The following is a 20,897-nucleotide window of genomic DNA, read 5'->3' as shown; positions in this document are numbered from 1 at the left end:
AACTCCTGGGTTCAATCAATACTCCTGACTTGGCTTCTCAGAGTGCTGGGATTACAAGTGTGAGCCAACATGCCTGGCTTTAAGACCTATAATATATAAGTAAAAAGCTGGGGGAAAAAATGCTAAAGGTTGGGCACAGTGACTTAGGCCTATTATCCTGTCACTTTGGGAGGCAGAGGTGGAAGAATCACTTGAGCCTAGGAGTTTTACACTCAGCCAGGGCAACACAGCACACCCTGTCTCTACTAAAAAAAATGTTTTGTAATTAGCAGGGAATGGCAGTATGCCCCTGTAGTCCCAGCTACTTGGGAGGCTGAGATGGGAAGATCACCTGAGCCCAGGAGGTCAAGGCTGCAGTGAGTTACAGCCCTGCTGCTGCCCTTCAGCCTGAGTGACAGAGCAAGATCCTGTTTAAAAAAAAAGAAAAAGGCCGGGCGCGGTGGCTCAAGCTTGTAATCCCAGCACTTTGGGAGGCCAAGGCGGGTGGATCACGAGGTTGAGAGATCGAGACCATCCTGGTCAACATGGTGAAACCCCGTCTCTACTAAAAATACAAAAAAATTAGCTGGGCATGGTGGCACGTGCCTGTAATCCCAGCTACTCAGGAGGCTGAGGCAGGAGAATTGCCTGAACCCAGGAGGCGGAGGTTGCGGTGAGCCGAGATCGCGCCATTGCACTCCAGCCTGCGTAACAAGAGCGAAACTCCGTCTCAAAAAAAAAAAAAAAAAAAAAAAAGGCCGGGCACGGTGGCTCAAGCCTGTAATCCCAGCACTTTGGGAGGCCGAGGCGGGTGGATCACGAGGTCGATAGATCGAGACCATCCTGGTCAACATGGTGAAACCCCGTCTCTACTAAAAATACAAAAAAATTAGCTGGGCATGGTGGCACGTGCCTGTAATCCCAGCTACTCAGGAGGCTGAGGCAGGAGAATTGCCTGAACCCAGGAGGCGGAGGTTGCGGTGAGCCGAGATCGCGCCATTGCACTCCAGCCTGCGTAACAAGAGCGAAACTCCGTCTCAAAAAAAAAAAAAAAAAAGGCCGGGCACGGTGGCTCAAGCCTGTAATCCCAGCACTTTGGGAGGCCGAGGCGGGTGGATCACGAGGTCGATAGATCGAGACCATCCTGGTCAACATGGTGAAACCCCGTCTCTACTAAAAATACAAAAAATTAGCTGGGCATGGTGGCGTGTGCCTGTAATCCCAGCTACTCAGGAGGCTGAGGCAGGAGAATTGCCTGAACCCAGGAGGCGGAGGTTGTGGTGAGCCGAGATCGCGCCATTGCACTCCAGCCTGGGTAACAAGAGCGAAACTCCGTCTAAAAAATAGGAAAAAAAAAAAAAAAAAAAGGCCGGGCGCGGTGGCTCAAGCTTGTAATCCCAGCACTTTGGGAGGCAATGGCGAGTGGATCACGAGGTCGAGAGATCGAGACCATCCTGGTCAACATGGTGAAACCCCGTCTCTACTAAAAATACAAAAAATTAGGTGGGCATGGTGGCACGTGCCTGTAATCCCAGCTACTCAGGAGGCTGAGGCAGGAGAATTGCCTGAACCCAGGAGGCGGAGGTTGTGGTGAGCCGAGATCGCGCCATTGCACTCCAGCCTGGGTAACAAGAGTGAAACTCCGTCTCAAAAACAAAAACAAAAACAAAAACAAAAACCTGGGATCTGAAGCCAAGCTATCTGGAAAACTCAAGGTTTTCATCAATACTGCATGTTAATCCATCAAAGCTTTCAGGAATGCTCAGTACACATGGGGACAGCGTGAACAGACATATGCTGTTTATCTACTTGGGATCGCTTCCTTGGGGAGCCACCCTTCTCTGTGCCATATGGTTCTGTGAGCACTGATTCCATTCACTGCTTCTCTAGCCCCCAGTGGGACATGTGACCAGGGGCTGTCCAATCAGAGAGCTCTCCTTACTACTCTGGAGCTGTTGTATCAGAGGTCCTTTCGTCTTCTGGAAGCAGCACGTAAGCAAATATTTTCCTGAGAAAGGAGGACCAAGCCTGAGGTGAATGCTTCAGAACAACAGGCCACCCCACTTCCACATGGCAATAAGCCTCTAAGAATTTGGGAAGGACTGTTGGGAGAACCCAGGGTTCTACCATGTCATATGGAGACAACTTGGGTGTGAGAAGAGCTATAAGGACAAGTGTTAAAAAATATTACCTTGACTCTAAAAAAAAAAAAATCTCAACATGTGGGCCATTGACGGTAATGAGGACCGTGGAGTAAGAAGTACTGCTAACAACAATACCAAATCAACCCAAAACTTCTTGGAATTGTTTTATTATGTTGACTTTTGGGGATGAATCTTTGCCTATAAAAATGATTTGTATGCACTGTATGTAATAGGTATCTTTTTGGTTGTTAGGTATACTCACCATATTTAAAGAACCTCATCCAACAGATTGAACCGTTTAGCTTGATTGGATGCTTTTGTAGCTAATTCATCTGGCTTTCTCACCAAGACTCAGTGTTACTCTTAACTATGAGTTGTGTTAAGATGGTAGTTGTCTGCAAGGCAAGCAGTGCGATAAGGCTATTGGGGGAAGTGTTGGGATGTTAAAAATGAGGGAATGCCACCAAGACTGGCTGCTAACAAGGGGCCAGGAGTCCAGAGCAAGAAATATGAAAATTACCAGAGGGTATCAGCCCAGATCTCTTTTTTTCCCAGAAAATCTTGGGGTCCCTGTGCTCTCCTCACTCACTGATTCTCAAAGCTTGGGGCAAGAGCTTGGCATCAGTGCCTGAACCATAACCCATGCCAAGAAAGGACACTGAAGCTCTCTCCAGTTTTGCTCTGTGGGCTTCCAACATTATTAACTATCTCTTACTCTTTTTGTTTTCAAGTAAAAATTTCCTTAAGTAAAGAGGAAATATCTGCTCCTTATGTAAAATCTGGAAACTATTTAAAAAAGAAAGAAGAAATGACTCTTAACTTTGCCACCCAAAGACAATACTAGTACCTCTTCAGTCCTCTTTCTTTCCAGTGTCTCTTCTATGGTAAAAGTATTATGCAGGGATTTGAAGAGTTTGTTTTAGTTCCAAGTTCTTCTGGTTCTTTACTTTTGGAAAAGCCACCAATTAAAAAAAAAAGCAATGATAATGATTTTAATGTCAACATTACCGTAATAAGAGACTGCCTTAGAATGATGACTTCTTCAGAGGAATGTTAGTGGATCTTTTTCTGTCTTAGCTCCATTCACAAGTAACTTCCTGTTTACTCATTGGTCTTCTAAACTGCCGTTTGGAGAACACCATTCCAAGCATTGGCAGAGGTAACAGTCTACCTCAATTCAAATTGCTGTTTATTTGTTTCTCAAGGAAAATATTTACATTCATTAGTCATTAAACAATTGAAATAAAAGAGTTTGTATTTTCCCTGTGAACCTGGTTATGTGTTACAAGATTGCTTAAGGGTTATGCTTCTGAAAAGTAAGCTAACTCCTAAAAGGCATTATACAAATAAATGTTATATGCAAGCAAAGTCTTTAGAACTGTGAGACTGTGTAATTAACATTCTTTAAAGTTTTGAGCTTAACAGAGAACTGCAAAATTTACATATATACATGCACATACATGTGTATATATTACATGTATATGTATATATGCATATATGTGTATTTATAATCATGGCTATGAATACAGTCCTAAAACCATTGTATTAATAAAACTAGTTAAATGTATGTGCCCTGCGTCCTTTATCCTCAGAATTCTGAAAATTTTTAAGTCTTATAAATGCTTTTTAAAAATCCCAACATAAGCCTTATTTTCCAAAGAAACAAATAGAACCCTGAATATGTATTTTTTTCGCTAAGATAGTTGCAAAATAGCTGCATGGGAAAGCATCATTCTAAGTAAATTCTAAATGAAGCCAAAATGCTTGAATAGCAAACTGTATTTATTGTGGGTATTAAATGTTTATTAATTTAAAAAAACTGCAAGGGACTTACCCGTTTGATTGAATTTGATAGGATTATAGCTCTTCATGGAGACAAGAGCTTTTTCTCAGAGACACTGGAATTGATGCTTCTTAACAGAGGGATATTTGCCAGATGCTAATGACAGGCATACCCTGGCCCACTGTGTAGGACTAATTGTACAGATGGGAAGTTGGAGCAACGGAAGCACTGTCTCTGCCTAGAGCTGGCAGTTGTCTCTGTTTTCTCAATCGGTGATGTTTCCATTGGCAGTATCTAGAGAATTTTTTGTTTGTTTCATTTTCCTTTTACCTTGGAGGCATATTTAGGTATTATTTATAGGTACTGGGTATTCTGAGCAAAATAACAGGCATATGAATATATGTATAATATACATATTACTCCCTATGTATTAGAATTTATGCATATTAGAGATGGATACATGTATAAGTGTGTGTATGCATCTGTGGGTGCATACGTGTTCTCCCAGACAATGCTGGAGACACACGCAAATTTTCACTCTTTGAAACTCCTTTCTCTAAATTCCAGACTGACCACCCTTTTCTGCCTATAGATTTTCCTTCTAATGGTATGGCTTTTTTTTTTTTTTTTTTAAACATTCACTAAGGCTTGATTAGATTTTTCAGTCCCGGCTAATCCAAAAATCATTCATTTTCCCTCCCTCCGTTTCTCCCGCCTTCCTTCCTTCCACAAGTTATCAAGAGCCTACTCTATGCCAAGTGCTGTACCAGGCGCTGTAGTAACAGTATTGGTTAGAAGAGGTCTGGCTCCTGCCCTTACTGTTGAGAATGCTCTTTACGGTTATTTCTTCAATTAATCTCATTCATTTTGTATTTTGTTGGTTTAGGTCTTCTGAGAAGCAGACACCAGGACAGAATTTGATTCTGCAAAAGATCAGTGTGCAAGAGATATATCAGGGGAAATGTCTATGGAGGACAAAGGTAAGAAGAACCATGAGTAGGTGGGGAGCCTCTAACTGCAATGCAGGTCTGACACCTGTGAGAGGAATTAGGGAAAGAAGGGGGTTTGGGCTGGAGTGCTTCAGATCATAGTGCAGCCCTGAGTAAAATCTTGGCCAGGACAATGGGGAGCTCCAGCAAAGATGGCCTGCTAGAGGAGACCTGTGTTGGGGAGGAGCCACCTGGCTCTGTTGCCTCTGTCTTGTTCAGTCATTGTCTGAGCAGCCCGGCTAGAGTATGGCTTGGCATGTGTGATGCAGCAGATCCCAGGAGTATGGCAGATGGAGGCTGCCAGCTAATGACAGTCCTTTGGCAGATTCTGTCTTGGAGGAGATCTATGTGGTGTACTCCCATGGCTGTCACATGGGTGGATTTTAGGGTTTTATTCTCAGAGGCAACTTTATTTCCAAATTCTCAGTATAGGTGGAAGTAGAGTGGGAGTAAAAGAAACACTTTATTGCTGCCCCCAGGAAGACTACAGCCATCAAGAATTGAACTTTGTGACACTCACAGGAGTTTACACTTGAGTGCTTCTCGGTTTTATGAGGGAGGTGACTACATTGGGTTATTTCAGTACTCTATTGAAAGTATATGTGGAATGTCATGGCCCTTACTGGCATCACAAATCTAGGGATATCTTTGGACTGCATTTCTCCTTTTCTTAAAACAAAACAAAACCTCTTACACTGTGATTAACAGCAAAAGACTTGTAACAGAGGAAAACAAAAATCAAGTGTCTTAGTCTGTTTGGACTGCTATAACAAAAATACCATATACTGAGTATCTTATAAACAATACACATCTCTTTCTCACTGTTCCAGAGACTGGGAAGTTCCAGATCAAGGTGCTGGCAGATTCTGTGTCTGGAAAGGGCCTGTTCCTCATAGACAGCCCCTTCTCGCTGAGTCCTCACATGGTGGAGGGAGCAAGGCAGCTCTCTGGGGCCCCTATTTATTTACTTGATTATTATTTTTTTGAGACAGGGTCTCACTTTGTCACCCAAGCTGGAGTACAGTGTTGTAAACACTGCTCACTGTAGCCTCAACCTCCCAGGCTCAAGTGATCCTCCCACCACAGCCCCACAGGTAGCTAGCTAGGACTAAAGGCACACACCACTACTCCTGGCAATTTATTTTTATTTTTGTTTTTTGTGGAGATGGGTTTTTGCCATGTTGCCCAAGCTGGTCTTGAACTTCTGAGCTAAAGCAATCCTCCTGCTTTGGCTCCCGAAGTACTGGGGTTACAGGCATGAGCCACTGTGCCTGGCCTGGGCACTCTTTTATAAGGACACTAATTCTATTCATGAGGGCTCCACCCTCATTCCCTAATCACCTAAAGGACTCACCCCCTCATGCCATCACCCTGGGGATTAGGATTTTCACATGTGAATTTTGGGGGGACATAAGCATTCAGACTACAACACCAAGCAGGAAAAATGAATTTTATTTTTTTATTTATTTTTTTATTTTTATTTATTTATTTATTTTTTTAATTTATTTTTTTTAAATTGCATTTTAGGTTTTGGGGTACATGTGATGAACATGCAAGATTGTTGCATAGGTACACACTTGGCAGTGTGCTTTGCTGCCTTCCGTCCCCTCACCTGTATCTGTCATTTCTCCCCATGCTATCTCTTCCCACCTCCCCACCCCCCCGCCCCTCCCCCATTTCCCCCCAATGGACCCCAGTGTGTAGTGCTCCCCTCCCTGTGTCCATGTGTTCTCATTGTTCAACACCCGCCTATGAGCGAGAATATACGGTGTTTGATTTTCTGCTCTTGTGTCAGTTTGCTGAGAATGATGGTTTCCAGGTTCATCCATGTCCCTACAAAGGACGTGAACTCATCGTTTTTGATGGCTGCATAATATTCCATGGTGTATGTGTACCACATTTTCCCTATCCAGTCTATCATCGTTGGGCATTTGGGTTGGTTCCAGGTCTTTGCTATTGTAAACAGTGCTGCAGTGAACATTCGTGTGCACGTGTCCTTGTAGTAGAATGATTTAGAATCCTTTGGATATATACCCAGTAATGGGATTGCTGGGTCAAATGGGATTTCTATTTTTAGGTCCTTGAGGAATCGCCACACTGTCTTCCACAATGGTTGAATTAATTTACATTCCCACCAACAGTGTAAAAGTGTTCCTATTTCTCCACATCCTCTCCAGCATCTGTTGTTTCCCGATTTTTTAATGATCGCCATTCTAACTGGTGTGAGATGGTATCTCAATGTGGTTTTGATTTGCATTTCTCTGATGACCAGTGATGATGAGCATTTTTTCATATGTTTGTTGGCCTCCTGTATGTCTTCTTTTGTAAAGTATCTGTTCATATCCTTCGCCCATTTTTGAATGGGCTTGTTTGTTTTTTTCTTGTAGATCTGCTTTAGTTCTTTGTAAATTCTGGATATCAGCCCCTTGTCAGATGGGTAGACTGCAAAAATTTTTTCCCATTCTGTTGGTTGCCGATTCGCTCTACTGACTGTTTCTTTTGCCGTGCAGAAGCTGTGGAGTTTGATTAGGTCCCATTTGTCTATTTTGGCTTTTGTTGCCATTGCTTTTGGCGTTTTGGTCATGAAGTCCTTGCCTACACCTATGTCCTGAATGGTTTTGCCTAGATTTTCTTCTAAGGTTTTTATGGTATTAGGTCTGATGTTTAAGTCTTTAATCCATCTGGAGTTAATTTTGGTGTAAGGTGTCAGGAAGGGGTCCTGTTTCTGCTTTCTGCACATGGCTAGCCAGTTTTCCCAACACCATTTATTAAACAGGGAGTCCTTTCCCCATTGCTTGTTTTTGTCAGGTTTGTCGAAGATCAGATGGTTGTGGGTATGTTGTATTTCCTCTGAGGCCTCTGTTCTGTTCCATTGGTCTATATCTCTGTTTTGGTACCAGTACCATGCTGTTTTGATTACTGTAGCCTTGTGGTATAGTTTGAAGTCCGGTAGTGTGATGCCTCCTGCTTTGTTCCTTTTGCTTAGAATTGACTTGGCTATGCGGGCTCTCTTTTGGTCCCATATGAAGTTTAAGGTGTTTTTCTCCAGTTCTGTGAAGAAGGTCATTGGTAGCTTGATGGGAATAGCGTTGAATCTGTAAATTACTTTGGGCAGTATGGCCATTTTCACGATGTTGATTCTTCCTAACCATGAACATGGAATGTTTCTCCATCTGTTTGTATCCTCTCTTATTTCGTTGAGCAATGGCTTGTAGTTCTCCTTGAAGAGGTCCTTTATGTTCCTTGTTAGTTGTATTCCTAGGTACTTTATTCTCTTTGTAGCAATTGTGAATGGCAGTTCGTTCTTGATTTGGCTCTCTTGAAGTCTATTACTGGTGTATAGGAATGCTTGTGATTTTTGCACGTTGATTTTGTATCCTGAGACTTTGCTGAAGTTGTTTATCAGTTTCAGGAGATTTTGGGCTGAGATGATGGGGTCTTCCAGATATACAATCATGTCATCTGCAAATAGAGACAATTTGATTTCCTCCTTTCCAATTTGGATACCCTTTATTTCTTTTTCTTGCCTGATTGCTCTGGCTAGAACTTCCAGTACTATATTGAATAGGAGTGGTGAGAGAGGGCATCCTTGTCTAGTGCCAGATTTCAAAGGGAATGCTTCCAGTTTTTGCCCATTCAGTATGATATTGGCTGTTGGTTTGTCGTAAATAGCTTTTATTGTTTTGAGATACGTTCCGTCAATACCTAGTTTATTGAGGGTTTTTAGCATAAAGTGTTGTTGAATTTTGTCAAAAGCCTTCTCTGCATCAATCGAGATAATCATGTGGTTTTTGTCTTTGGTTCTGTTTATGTGGTGAATTACGTTTATGGACTTGCGTATGTTGAACCAGCCTTGCATCCCTGGGATGAATCCTACTTGATCATGGTGGATGAGCTTTTTGATATGCTGTTGCAATCGGTTTGCCAGTATTTTATTGAAGATTTTTGCATCTGTGTTCATCGTGGATATTGGCCTGAAATTTTCTTTTCTTGTTGAGTCTCTGCCGGGTTTTGGTATCAGGATGATGCTTGTCTCGTAAAATGATTTGGGAAGGATTCCCTCTTTTTGGATTGTCTGGAATAGTTTCAGAAGGAATGGTATCAGCTCCTCCTTGTATGTCTGGTAGAATTCAGCTGTGAACCCATCTGGACCTGGGCTTTTTTTGGGTGGTAGGCTCTTTATTGCTGCCTCGACTTCAGACCATGTTATTGGTCTATTCAGGGTTTCGGCTTCTTCCGGGTTTAGGCTTGGGAGGTTGCAGGTGTCCAGGAATTTATCCATTTCTTCCAGGTTTACTAGTTTATGTGCATAGAGTTGTTTGTAATAATCTCTGATGATGGTTTGGATTTCTGTGGAATCTGTGGTGATATCACCTTTATCGTTTTTTATTGCATCAATTTGGTTATTCTCTCTTTTCTTTTTTATTAATCTGGCTAGTGGTCTGTCTATTTTGTTGATCTTTTCAAAAAACCAGCTCCTGGATTTATTGATTTTTTGAAGAGTTTTTTGTGTCTCTATTTCCTTCAGTTCTGCTCTGATCTTAGTTATTTCCTGTCTTCTGCTAGGTTTTGAGTTTTTTTGATCTTGCTCCTCTAGCTCTTTCAATTTTGATGATAGGGTGTCAATTTTAGATCTCTCCTTTCTTCTCATGTGGGCACTCATTGCTATATATTTTCCTCTAGAGACTGCTTTAAATGTGTCCCAGAGGTTCTGGTATGTTGTGTCTTCGTTCTCATTGGTTTCGAAGAACATCTTTATTTCATTGTTTATTCAGTCAACATTCAAGAGCAAGTTGTTCAGTTTCCATGAAGCTGTGCGGTTCTGAGTTAGTTTCTGCATTCTGAGTTCTAACTCGATTGCACTGTGGTCTGAGAGACTGTTTGTTATGATTTCTGTTCTTTTGCATTTGCTGAGGAGTGATTTATTGCCAATTATGTGGTCAATTTTAGAGTAGGTGTGATGTGGTGCTGAGAAGAATGTATATTCTGTGGATTTGGGGTGGAGAGTTCTGTAAATGTCTATTAGGTTTGCTTGTTCCAGGTCTGTATTCAGGTCCTGGATATCCTTGTTGATTTTCTGTCTGGATGATCTGTCTAATATTGACAATGGGATGTTAAAGTCTCCCACTATTATTGTGTGGGAGTCTAAGTCTCTTTGTAAGTCACTAAGAACTTGCCTTATGTATCTGGGTGCTCCTGTATTGGGTGCATATATATTTAGGATCGTTAGCTCTTCTTGTTGCAGTGATCCTTTTACCATTATGTAATGTCCTTCTTTGTCTCTTTTGATCTTTGTTGCTTTAAAGTCTATTTTATCAGAGATGAGAATTGCAACTCCTGCCTTTTTTTGCTCTCCATTTGCTTGGTAGATCTTCCTCCATCCCTTTATTTTGAGCCTTTGTGTATCCTTGCATGTAAGATGGGTTTCCTGGATACAGCACACTGATGGGTTTTGGCTTTTTATCCAATTTGCCAGTCTGTGTCTTTTGATTGGGGCATTTAGTCCATTGACATTTAGGGATAGTATTGTTATGTGTGAATTTGATGCTGTCATTTTGATGCTACCTGGCTGTTTTGTTGGTTAGTTGATGCAGATTCTTGATTGTGTTGATGCTCTTTTACCATTTGGTGTGTTTTTGGAGTGGCTGGTACTGGTTATTCCTTTATATGTGTCGAGCCTCTTTCAAGAGTTCTTGTAGAGCAGGTTTGGTGGTGATGAAATCTCTGAGTGCTTGCTTGTTCACAAAGGATTTTATTTTTCCTTCACTTATGAAGCTTAGTTTGGCTGGATAGGAGATTCTGGGTTGAAAGTTCTTTTCCTTAAGGATGTTGAATATTGGCCCCCAATCTCTTCTGGCTTGTAGGGTTTCTGCTGAGAGATCTGCTGTGAATCTAATGGGCTTCCCTTTGTGGGTAACCCGACCTTTCTCTCTGGCTGCCCTTAGCATTTTCTCTTTCATTTCAACCCTGGTGAATCTGACGATTATGTGCTTTGGGGTTGCTCTTCTTGAGGAATATCTCTGTGGTGTTCTCTGTATTTCCTGGATTTGAATATTGGTCTGCCTTGCTAGGTTAGGGAAGTTTTCCTGGATAATATCCTGAAGAGTATTTTCCAGCTTGGATTCATTCTCTTCATCACATTCAGGTACACCTATCAGACGTAGATTAGGTCTTTTCACATAGTCCCACATTTCTTGAAGATTTTGTTCATTCCTTTTTGTGCTTTTTTCTCTGTTCTTGCCTTCTCTTTTTATTTCATTGAGTTGATCTTCGACCTCTGATATCCTTTCTTCTGCTTGGTCAATTCGGCTGTTGAAGCTTGTGCATGCTTCACGAAGTTCTCGTGTTGCGTTTTTCAGCTCCATCAATTCACTTATACTCCTCTCTATGCTGTCCATTCTTGTCAGCAGTTCGTCCAATCTTTTTTCAAGGTTCCTATTTTCTTTGCGATGGGTTAGAACATGTTCTTTTAGCTCATTGTAGTTTCTTACTACCCACCTTCTGAAGTCTGATTCTGTCATTTCATCACCCTCCTTCTCCATCCGGTCTGGTTCCCTTGCTGGTGAGGAGTTGTGATCCCTTTTAGGAGGAGAGGTGTTCTGGTTTCGGGAGTTTTCATCCTTTTTGCGCTGATTTCTTCCCATTTTTGTGGGTTTATCCACCTGTTGTCTGTCTCTGTCCCAGGGAGTTGGAGCTTTATGCGTTTCCGTTGCACTACTGCCTTTTTTGATTTTTCTTTCAGGTCGGACCCGCCCAGCTAGCAGCACGCCTAGCCTCTGCCTGCCCGCAGGGGCTTTGCTGAGCTGCTGTGGGCTCCGCCCAGCTGCCCTGAGCTCTTCCCTGTAGTCCTTTTTATATGGGCGTAGTTAGAGCTGTCTCGGCAATGGTGGCCCCGCCTCTGTTATGGCGGACTCTCTCTGTTGTGGCAGGTTGCCTCGGCAACGGCAGCCTGCCTCCGTAGCGGTGGAGAGTCTCAGTAATGGCGGAAGCCCCTCCCCCACGGAGCCAGACCGTCCTGGTTCAGCTGTGCTTGGTTTAAAGGGCTCAACCCAGAGGGTTTCCAATTACTGTTTTTGTTTTGGTTGTTGTTGGGGGTGGAGGGGTGGGACCAACCGAGCCTGATCACCTGGCTCCCTGACTCAGAGTCTTTTCTTTTAAGTTGCACGACCCCGCGTTCGGGTCGCTTGTTGAAAAGGCGCCGGGATCTCCCGTGCTGCGACTCACGGAGTCGGCTCGAACTGTGGCGCCGGCTCCTGGTGGATTTTTTGCCTAGGAATCTCCTGGCATGACTCGCTATTTCAGATGAATGGGCAACTCTGCCGTCTCAGGGCTCTGCTCGCCAGCTAAGAGGGCTCCCAGACCAGTGGCTTTTGTACGGAGAACCGCAGCAACAGGGAGTGGTCACAGCAGCCGCGCGGGCGGAATCAGCCCCGCGGGGGCCAAAACAGCCGCACCGGCTGGGACTGCGACGCTGGCGACCCCTCTGCCTGGGTATCTCCTGGTCTGTGGGCAATAAGAGTTCGTCTGGAAATGCGGCGTCCACTCACCCTCTGCACTTTCACTGGGAGCTGAAGTCCTGAGCTGTTCTTAGGCGGCCATCTTCCCAGCATTCGGAAAAATGAATTTTAAAAGAGAAACTACAAAACCATGTGATTTTCTCCAGAGTCATTATGTAACTGCACTTGACAGAATCCTTCTCCATGTTGTCATCTCATCAAAGATAGCTGTAGCAGATCTGAAAACTTAAGCAGTTCCAAGTATCTTATCCAGAAACACACCAGGTAAATAACTCTCTACCTTCCAAATTATTACCACCAAACAAATTTTGTAATAGTAAAACCAACAATTAACTGAACTTTTCAGGGCAAAGGAAAATAAAGGAATCAGTAAATGTTCAAGTGGGTAGTATTCAAAGATCTGGTAGTTGGACATTTTATTTTTTTTTTAATCTCTCCAAAAAACACTACAGTAATGAAATAAACTTTCTTCTTGGCTTCCAAAAAAGGAAATTAGACATAGTAGCCAAAAAGGTGATCAGAGCCTCCAAAATTATTGTTTTTTTCCCTATTTTTCTTGAAGTTGAATCTCTGCTTATCCAAAAAACTAGCTTCATTATGTTCATTTTGAAACATAGTGATGATGACTTTTAAAATTGTTCTAAGAAACAGTAAATTCCAACACTTAAGTATAGCACAGCTAATTATCTAGATGCTGTCCAATACAGTAGTTACAGCATCTAGATAATTAGCTGTTTTACACTAAGTGTTGGAATTTACTGTTTCTTAGCTACATGTGGCTATTTAAACTTACATTAATTAAAATAAGGTTTAAAAAATTAGTTCCTCAGTTGTACTAGTCAGATTTCAAATGTCCCAGGAGCCACAGTTACTGGACAGTGCTGATCCAGATGAAGGATTGGACTTTTAAGCTAACTTAGCTGGTATACTGGATAGTCAAACAGCTTCTCACTTATAAATGCTTAAACAATTAGTTTGACCTTAGCAAATGCTTTTAACTTCTCTTTGCTATGAGAACTCCTTTCCTTCTTCCCTTGGTCCTTCCTTCCCTTTATCAATTGTGCAGCATGTATTAATCTTACAGTTATAGATGAAGATGTCTCAGAAATGGAACTTCCTTTATTCCTCTATAACTGAAATTAAACCATCTCTCAAGCCCCATATAGGAGAAAACCTATTCTTGCTAATTGACTCTAAACTAAATCATTTCCAGATTCTTCTCAGTTTATTTTGGATGCTAACTCAGGCAATTCAGTCATATCCTGGGTTGGTACGCTTCCCATCTCTTCCCCTTCTCCAAGGGGTGATCTTATTTATTCATGATCTGATGTATTCATTCATCAAATATTTTTGAGTTCCTCTTATGCACCGGGAACTACAGTAGTGGGGGGCATGGCAGTACAGAAGACAAAGTTCTTGCTCTTCTTGAGGAGCATGTGTTCCAATGGGAAGATGAACAATAAGGAAGCAAACAAATACATGAAAAATACCTTCAGTGATAAAAACTCTGTAGAGAATTAAAACAATGTGGTATGATAAAGAGGCCTGGGTGAGCAGTGAGTCCTTACTGTGGTAGTGTTTAAAATGAGAGCTGAATAGTAAAATAATAAGAAAGGGAAAAGAGCCCTTCAAAAGGGAACAGCAAGCACAAAGACTCAAGTTGACAGTGAGAAAGGGCTTGCACGGTCTCCAGCCACCAGCAAAGGGGATACTGCCCCACCTCCCTGATCCTGAGCAAAGCATGAATCTGCCTTAATCAGAGGCGGACCTGGGCAACTAGAAAATTCTAGGAAAAAAAAATCAGTATTAGAGTTATATTATACAAAAATAACAATTCTTTGATAAACTTGTACATTCATTACCTTTTATTTTCCATTCCTTGCCTTGCTTATTTTTGGTTTTTAGTAGAAAATAAAAATGATAGAGAAAAGCCTAAATACAGCTTAATAATAGCTTAATTTGAAGGAAGAGACAAGAGGACCCTTCTTTTTTGATGGGAGCATTGTCTTTCTTTCCTCAATTGAGCACCCAAAGAGACATCAAATATCACAGAGTTGTTTGGGACCTTCTTTATGTTTTAAAAACACGTGTCACAAATAAATGAATTAACGTACTTCTTATATTCTTAAAAAAAATTTTGTTCCTTGAGGATATGTCATGTATCCATTCCATTCATCCATCTGTCTTTTCATCCACTTGTTGGGCAAATTTAATTGAGCATCCAAAGGTGAGCTCCTTTTCCAGTCAGTCTTCTGTGATTTCTTCAACCCTCATTTATCTCCCTTCCCTCAGAATCTCTATAGCTCTTTCTTCACACTGCACAATTTAGCACCTTATGATGTTTTAATGTACATTATCCATTCTGATCATCACAAAGGTGGCAAGAATTAGACAGAGTAGATAGTGCTGTATTCCCATTTTGCTAATGACCAGAGTATTGCCATGGCCCAGAGTCCTGACATACATGAATATTCTGTTCTTCTGGTAAATATGCATCTGCCTATTTTCTTACAAAGTTAAACCTGTACTTTTGACTTGGAGATCCCATTCCTAGGTATTTGCCCAAAAGAAATAAAAACATATGTCCCCACAAACACCTGTACACAAATGCTGATTGTAGCTTTATTCCTAACAGCTAAAAGCTGAAATAGCCCAAGTGTTTATCAATGGAATAGATAAACAAGCTGTGGTATATGTATACAATGGAAAATATTATGCTGGCTGGGCTAGGTGGTTTATGCCTGTAATCCCAGCACCTTGGGAGGCCGAGGCTGGTGGTTCACTTGAGGTTGGGAGTTTGAGACCAACCTGGTCAATATGGTAAAACCCCACCTCTACTGAAAATAGGAAAATCAGCCAGGCGTGTGGTGGCTGCATTTGTAATCCCAGCTACTTGGGAGGCTGAAGCAGGAGAATTGCTTGAACCGGGGAGGCAGAGGTTGCAGTGAGCCGAGATCACGCCACTGCACTCAAGCCTGGGCAACAGAGTGAGATCTCCAACTCAAAAACAAACAAATGTATATATATGTGTGTGTGTGTGTCCACCACATCCCATATATATGTGAGATGTGGCCTTGGTAAACACTGGAACAGAGGGTTGGAGTTGGTGGTAGAGGAGAGAAGGAAGCAGGGACTATGTCCAGGTCTGTGGCTAAGCCAGGACTCCCAGAGAGTTGGAGAGCCTCTCAAGACTGCAGCACTTTCTGGCTCCCTTCAGAGGCTGAGGCTCTCCAGAGGGAAGGAAGTGAAAAATTTCCTGAAGTTTGGACTCCAGAGAAGATGGCTGCTTACAAGTGAGATGACCGAAATCAGTCCTTCTGGAGAATCTGATTTGGTGCTGGTCACTTGGAGCCCTACGGTGTTGAGCTGCTCAAGATTTCTGATCACAGCAAGACTGGTGCTGAAACGAAGGTTTTTTTTTTTTTTTTTTTTCTTGAGACGGAGTTTAGCTCTTGTTACCCAGGCTGGAGTGCAATGGCGCAATCTTGGCTCACTGCAACCTCCGCCTCCTGGGTTCAAGCAATTCTCCTGCCTCAGCCTCCGGAGTAGCTGGGATTACAGGCATGCGCCACCACGCCCAGCTAATTTTTTGTATTTTTAGCAGAGACGGAGTTTCACCATGTTGACCAGGATGGTCTCGATCTCTTGACCTCGTGATCCACCTGCCTCGGCCTCCCAAAGTGCTGGGATTACAGGCTTGAGCCACCGTGCCCGGCCTTGAAGGTTTGTTTTCAATGCTCTTTTCTTGTAAGAACAGTGCCCTGATTGTCCTTCTAGACTCTTAGAGCAAGTTGTCCCGGTGAGGACAGCTCCACCCATCTCTACATGGGTGCGATGACTCAGTCCACAGTTAATCAGAGCTTCACCTCACCTCGCCACAGGGATTTCTTCAGGGGCATATGACTGTCACCTCCCCAGAGCCACTGAGATGCTGTGAGACCTTTTCTGAAACAGTGGCATGTGGTAGTATTCTTTCCTTTAAAGCAGAGACCTGAGACGATGTAGGGTCAAGTCTGCTGTCACCATCTTGAGAGCACTGGAGCCACCTCAGAGGAAATGGATGAGAGACAGAGAGAAATCAAGTCCTGAGGACGGTGTGTGGGCCCTGAATCCAGCCATGCCTGACAAGTCGACTCTTGGACGTTTTGTTCATTTGTTTGTTTGTTTGTTTCCTTACTCAGTTCCACAACCACTTTACTTCTTGCTTAAACCCGTTGGGGTTGCGTTTTCTGTTACCTGAGGCTGAAGTGGCAAATTCCTGTTACTGCCTCCATCTGGAACGCCCCTATGTGGTCACATCCCCATCTACTGGCAAAGACCTCCATCTCTTTCAAGACTACTTTTTCCTGCCCGCTGCCTCTTGAAGAACTGATGCCTCCTTTATTTTCCCCCATTGTACTCTGTATACACTGTTACCATAGCACCTAAATTCTTTGAAACCCCTTGTTTCTGTGGGTATGGGTCTCTCTATATAAGGTCATAAATCTGTTGAAGGTAGGGGCTATTTATTTGTGGACTTTGTGTCTTCAGAGTCTAGCCCAGTGTCTGACACATGGTAGGTTTATGACTAGTATTTGCTGCATGAATGAAGGAATGAGGCAAGAGCCTGGCCCCCAAGTTTTTTAATAAAAGATACTCACATCTCAGCAGGTCGACAGTGAGGCCTTGAAGAATTTGGAATGGATAATGGAAGGAACCAATCTGCTTGTCAGTTGGTCTGTCTCAGTGTCCTTGGGCATCACTTAACACTGGGACTGACAGGCCAGGAAAGTGACTCATGGTTGGGAACAGAAAATTCAGAGCTGTTTAAATGTTACCTGTACCCAGCACTGATTTTTTGTAGCAACTATTGCAGAACTGCTCTCAGGTGGAGAGCTCAGTGGGCAGCTCTGGAGAACCAGAGGCACAGAGCTGAGGAAATGAGATGGGAGCTGATGAAGCAGTTTCTAAGCTTTTAATACGTTCTTTTTGATCATTTGAATTTGTTTCTTACTGGCATTTTTTTCCTCTCCATTAATATGAGAAACTGTGTGGGTTTGTAAATATGACCAATAGTGTTACAGTAGATAGCTGGTCAGGCTTGAGCATGGCCAGAGAGGGTTCCCCACACACACTAGGAATGTCAGGTGACCACCAGGTAATAGGCAGTTTTGTTAACTATCTCGCTAAAATAATAATTGGTCACAGCCAGTGCCAGGAGAAGGCCGTCTTCTAATAGAAAACACCTGAAGCTGGTGATCAGCAGCCTCCCGATAAGATCTCAGGAATTGAGTGAGTGGGCTCCAGCATGTGCGTTATGAGGTAAAATGGTGATGTTTAACTGGCGTATGACCTTCCTCTAGGAATGCTAAACTGGTAAGGGAAGAACTCCTCCAGTGAGCATGCATACAACTCCAGTAAACACACTGCATGTGGCCCCTCCCGAGTGCCAGCAGGCCACTGCAAATGTGGGCAGCCCACTCCAAGGAAAGACTCTGGGGAGAAGTAATGCAAGACCCCGGAAGTATGCCAACACGTAAAACTCCAAATCAAAAAGTCAAACTGTGCACTTGATCTCCAAGTCGCCTGCTTGGCCCTCTTCCAAGTGTACTTTTCTTCCTTTCATTCCTGCTCTAAAGCTTTTTAATAAACTTTCACTCCTGCTCTAAAACTTGCCTCAATCTCTCCTTCCGCCATATGCCCCTCAGTCGAATTCTTTCTTCTGAGAAGGCAAGAAGTGGGGTTGCTGCAGACCTGTACAGATATGGATTTGCTGCCAGAATAAGAGTTGATTAACAGATGTAAACAGAAAATGTTTGAAGCATCACATAATTTTCTTTTTTTTTTTTTTTTTGAGACGGAGTTTCGCTCTTGTTACCCAGGCTGGAGTGCAATGGCGCGATCTCGGCTCACCACAACCTCCGCCTCCTGGGTTCAGGCAATTCTCCTGCCTCAGCCTCCGGAGTAGCTGGGATTACAGGCACACGCCACCATGCCCAGCTAATTTTTTGTATTTTTAGTAGAGACGGGGTTTCACCATGTTGACCGGGATGGTCTCGATCTCTCGACCTCGTGATCCACCTGCCTCGGCCTCCCAAAGTGCTGGGATTACAGGCTTGAGCCACCGCGCCCGGCCAATTTTCTAAAATTATTTTTAAGATAGTCCCAGTAAGTAGGCCTTCTTAACCGTAGTGTTTTGGTGTACTGGTAGAGAGACTTGACTGCCAGTTGTCCAGGTTCTCTGCATTTTGAAGAAAGAATTAGACAAAATGTACAGCAAAGCAAGGAAACAATAAAGCAACGAAAACAGATTTATTGAAAATGAAGGTACACTCCACAGCATGGGAGCAGGCTGAGCAGCAGCTCAAGGGCCCCAGATACAGAATCTTCTGGGGTCCAATTACCTGCTAAGAGTTTTTCATTGGCCACTTGGTGTTCACCCCTTGTAAATGAAATGGTGGCCCCACAATCATTATGGAAAGCAACCAATCAGAGGCTAAAGTGAAGTTACGAAGTTGCACCTCTCTGCAAACGAAGACTTGGCCCACAGTCAGTCTGACTGGACAGCAACCAATCAGAGGCTGAAGTGAAGTTCCAAAGTTACACTCCTATGCAAATGTCTGAGGGGTTGCAGAATAAGTGGTACTTTCAGTTTTCCAGTGGTATTACCTTTCCTGCCAGGAAAGGTAGGGGTTTACAAAGGGAGTAGCTCCTGGTCCTTTTGGTACTTAGATGTGGAAAGTCAGGATTTTCCTTTCAATTTAGTTCTAGGAAGTCAGGGTGAACCCACCTTAGGTTCCCTGCCTCCTGATCCTATTTTCCTGCCTTCCTGATCTTGTTGGCTTTCCCTGTTTCCCCAATTAGAAGGTGGCTGACTCCAAGTTCTGTCATCTATTAGCTAGAAGACTTTGGGCAAGTCATTCAACATAACAAGGTTATAATTTTAGCACCTCTTCAGTGAGACAATAAAACCATCACTCCTACTTACATCTCATAGTTAAAATGAGATTAAATGAAAGGAGAAAAGGGGAACAAAAATTAGCTTACATGTCTTCACGTTCCCAGTTTTTTTCTGCTTGTTTCATAGATTGCATCTGTCAAGATATTCTTGGTTAAGAGTGAAAGAGAAAAATAACACAAACACCCTTAAGCAAAACCAAGATGCATTGGCTCTCATAACTAAAAAATCTAAAGGTAGATCTAGACTCAGATGGTATCACTGCAATCCAACCACCCTCTCTCTCACCTCTGTTCTCCATGCTGGCTCGATTTCCAAACATTTCTGTCCCACATGGTTACAAGATGCCAGTAGCAGCAACAGACCCCATTCAAATCTATTAGCAAAGAAGTAATTATCCTTTTCTTAGAATTCCCAGCAAAATCATAATGAGTTTTATTGGCTTCTTTTGGATATGTACCCATCCCTGAACCAATCATTGTGACCAAAAAAAAAAAAAAAAAAAAAAGTGATATTCTTTCTAATTGGCTAGGCTTGAATGACACGCCATATATCAAGTCAAGAGTGGAGTCAACCGCGCCATAATTTTATGAACTGAGACAGGCACAGCCGCTGATCCTCCCGAGAAAAATCATGCTGTAGTTACCATGTGGATGAATGGAGGCTGCGTGGCAACAGATGCCCATTACCCAGATGCAGGTCTTAATACCTCAGGCCACGCAAGGGTGGTGATAGTGACAGGAGGCAGATGGGAGGGACAAACAGGGTTACAAGAGCATACAAACTAGAATTCTTTTGGCTTTATCTCCATCTGTTGTGTGGGAACCCCAGCCCTTCAGCTTGCTCCCAAATTGTCCTGGGTGTCACTAGAGGCTCTCCTAACAGGGACTTCCGTGGTCACTTATAAAATAGTTCTTTTGGGTAGCACTCAGCCTGTATCTTCCCTCTTCATTTGCTGCGGTCTCCTGCAGTGTTTCTGTGGTTGCCAAGACCAACATGCTCACAGTACCAGTGCTGCTGCTCCTGTCTCAAATGCTCTCCAGAAGCAGCAGAGATACTGTGTATGTTGTTGAAAGGAACAATCCCTTCAAAAAATGATGCCTCTTCCCACTTCTTCAAAGAGCCTTGAGGATAGTACCCTCGCTCTCATTTCTGCCACCCACTCCCTCTTACTTGATAGATGTATTGTCTGATTTTCTCTTTGCAGCAATCCTGAGTTAGGAGCTATTATTACCCATAGTTTAGAGATGAGGTCATTGAGGCAAAGCAGGGTTTAGTGAATGTCACTCTACCTTGTCAGATATTTGTCTGTCTCAATTACTGATATATTTCCAGTGCTCAACACTGATGTATTCTCAGTGCCTGACTTTTTATATGTTATTTATTTTATTTTGTTTTACAGAGATGGGCTCTCATTCTATTGCCCAGGGGGGTCTTGAACTCCTGGCCTCAACCCACACTTCTACCTCATCCTCCCAGAGTTCTGGGACTATAGGCATGAACCACCACACCTGACCTCAGTGCCTAACTTATAGCAGTTAATCAGTA

General features: G+C 43.0%; 1 long non-coding RNA gene across 1 annotated transcript in view; it reads left to right on the top strand.

Moving 5' to 3' along the window:
- The window catches only part of LOC141585636 (uncharacterized), a 68,648-nt gene that overhangs the window by 5,082 nt on the left and 42,669 nt on the right, over positions 1 to 20,897 (top strand). The window contains exon 3 of the long non-coding RNA XR_012519227.1: positions 4,793 to 4,886. This is a non-coding gene — a long non-coding RNA (uncharacterized LOC141585636). The remainder of the gene's footprint in view (positions 1 to 4,792; positions 4,887 to 20,897) is intronic.

Source organism: Saimiri boliviensis, chromosome 9, assembly GCF_048565385.1.
Source record: "Saimiri boliviensis isolate mSaiBol1 chromosome 9, mSaiBol1.pri, whole genome shotgun sequence".
Lineage (NCBI taxonomy): Eukaryota > Metazoa > Chordata > Mammalia > Primates > Cebidae > Saimiri > Saimiri boliviensis.
Note: the sequence above shows the minus strand (reverse complement) of the source record. Positions and strands in the feature narration are given on the sequence as shown.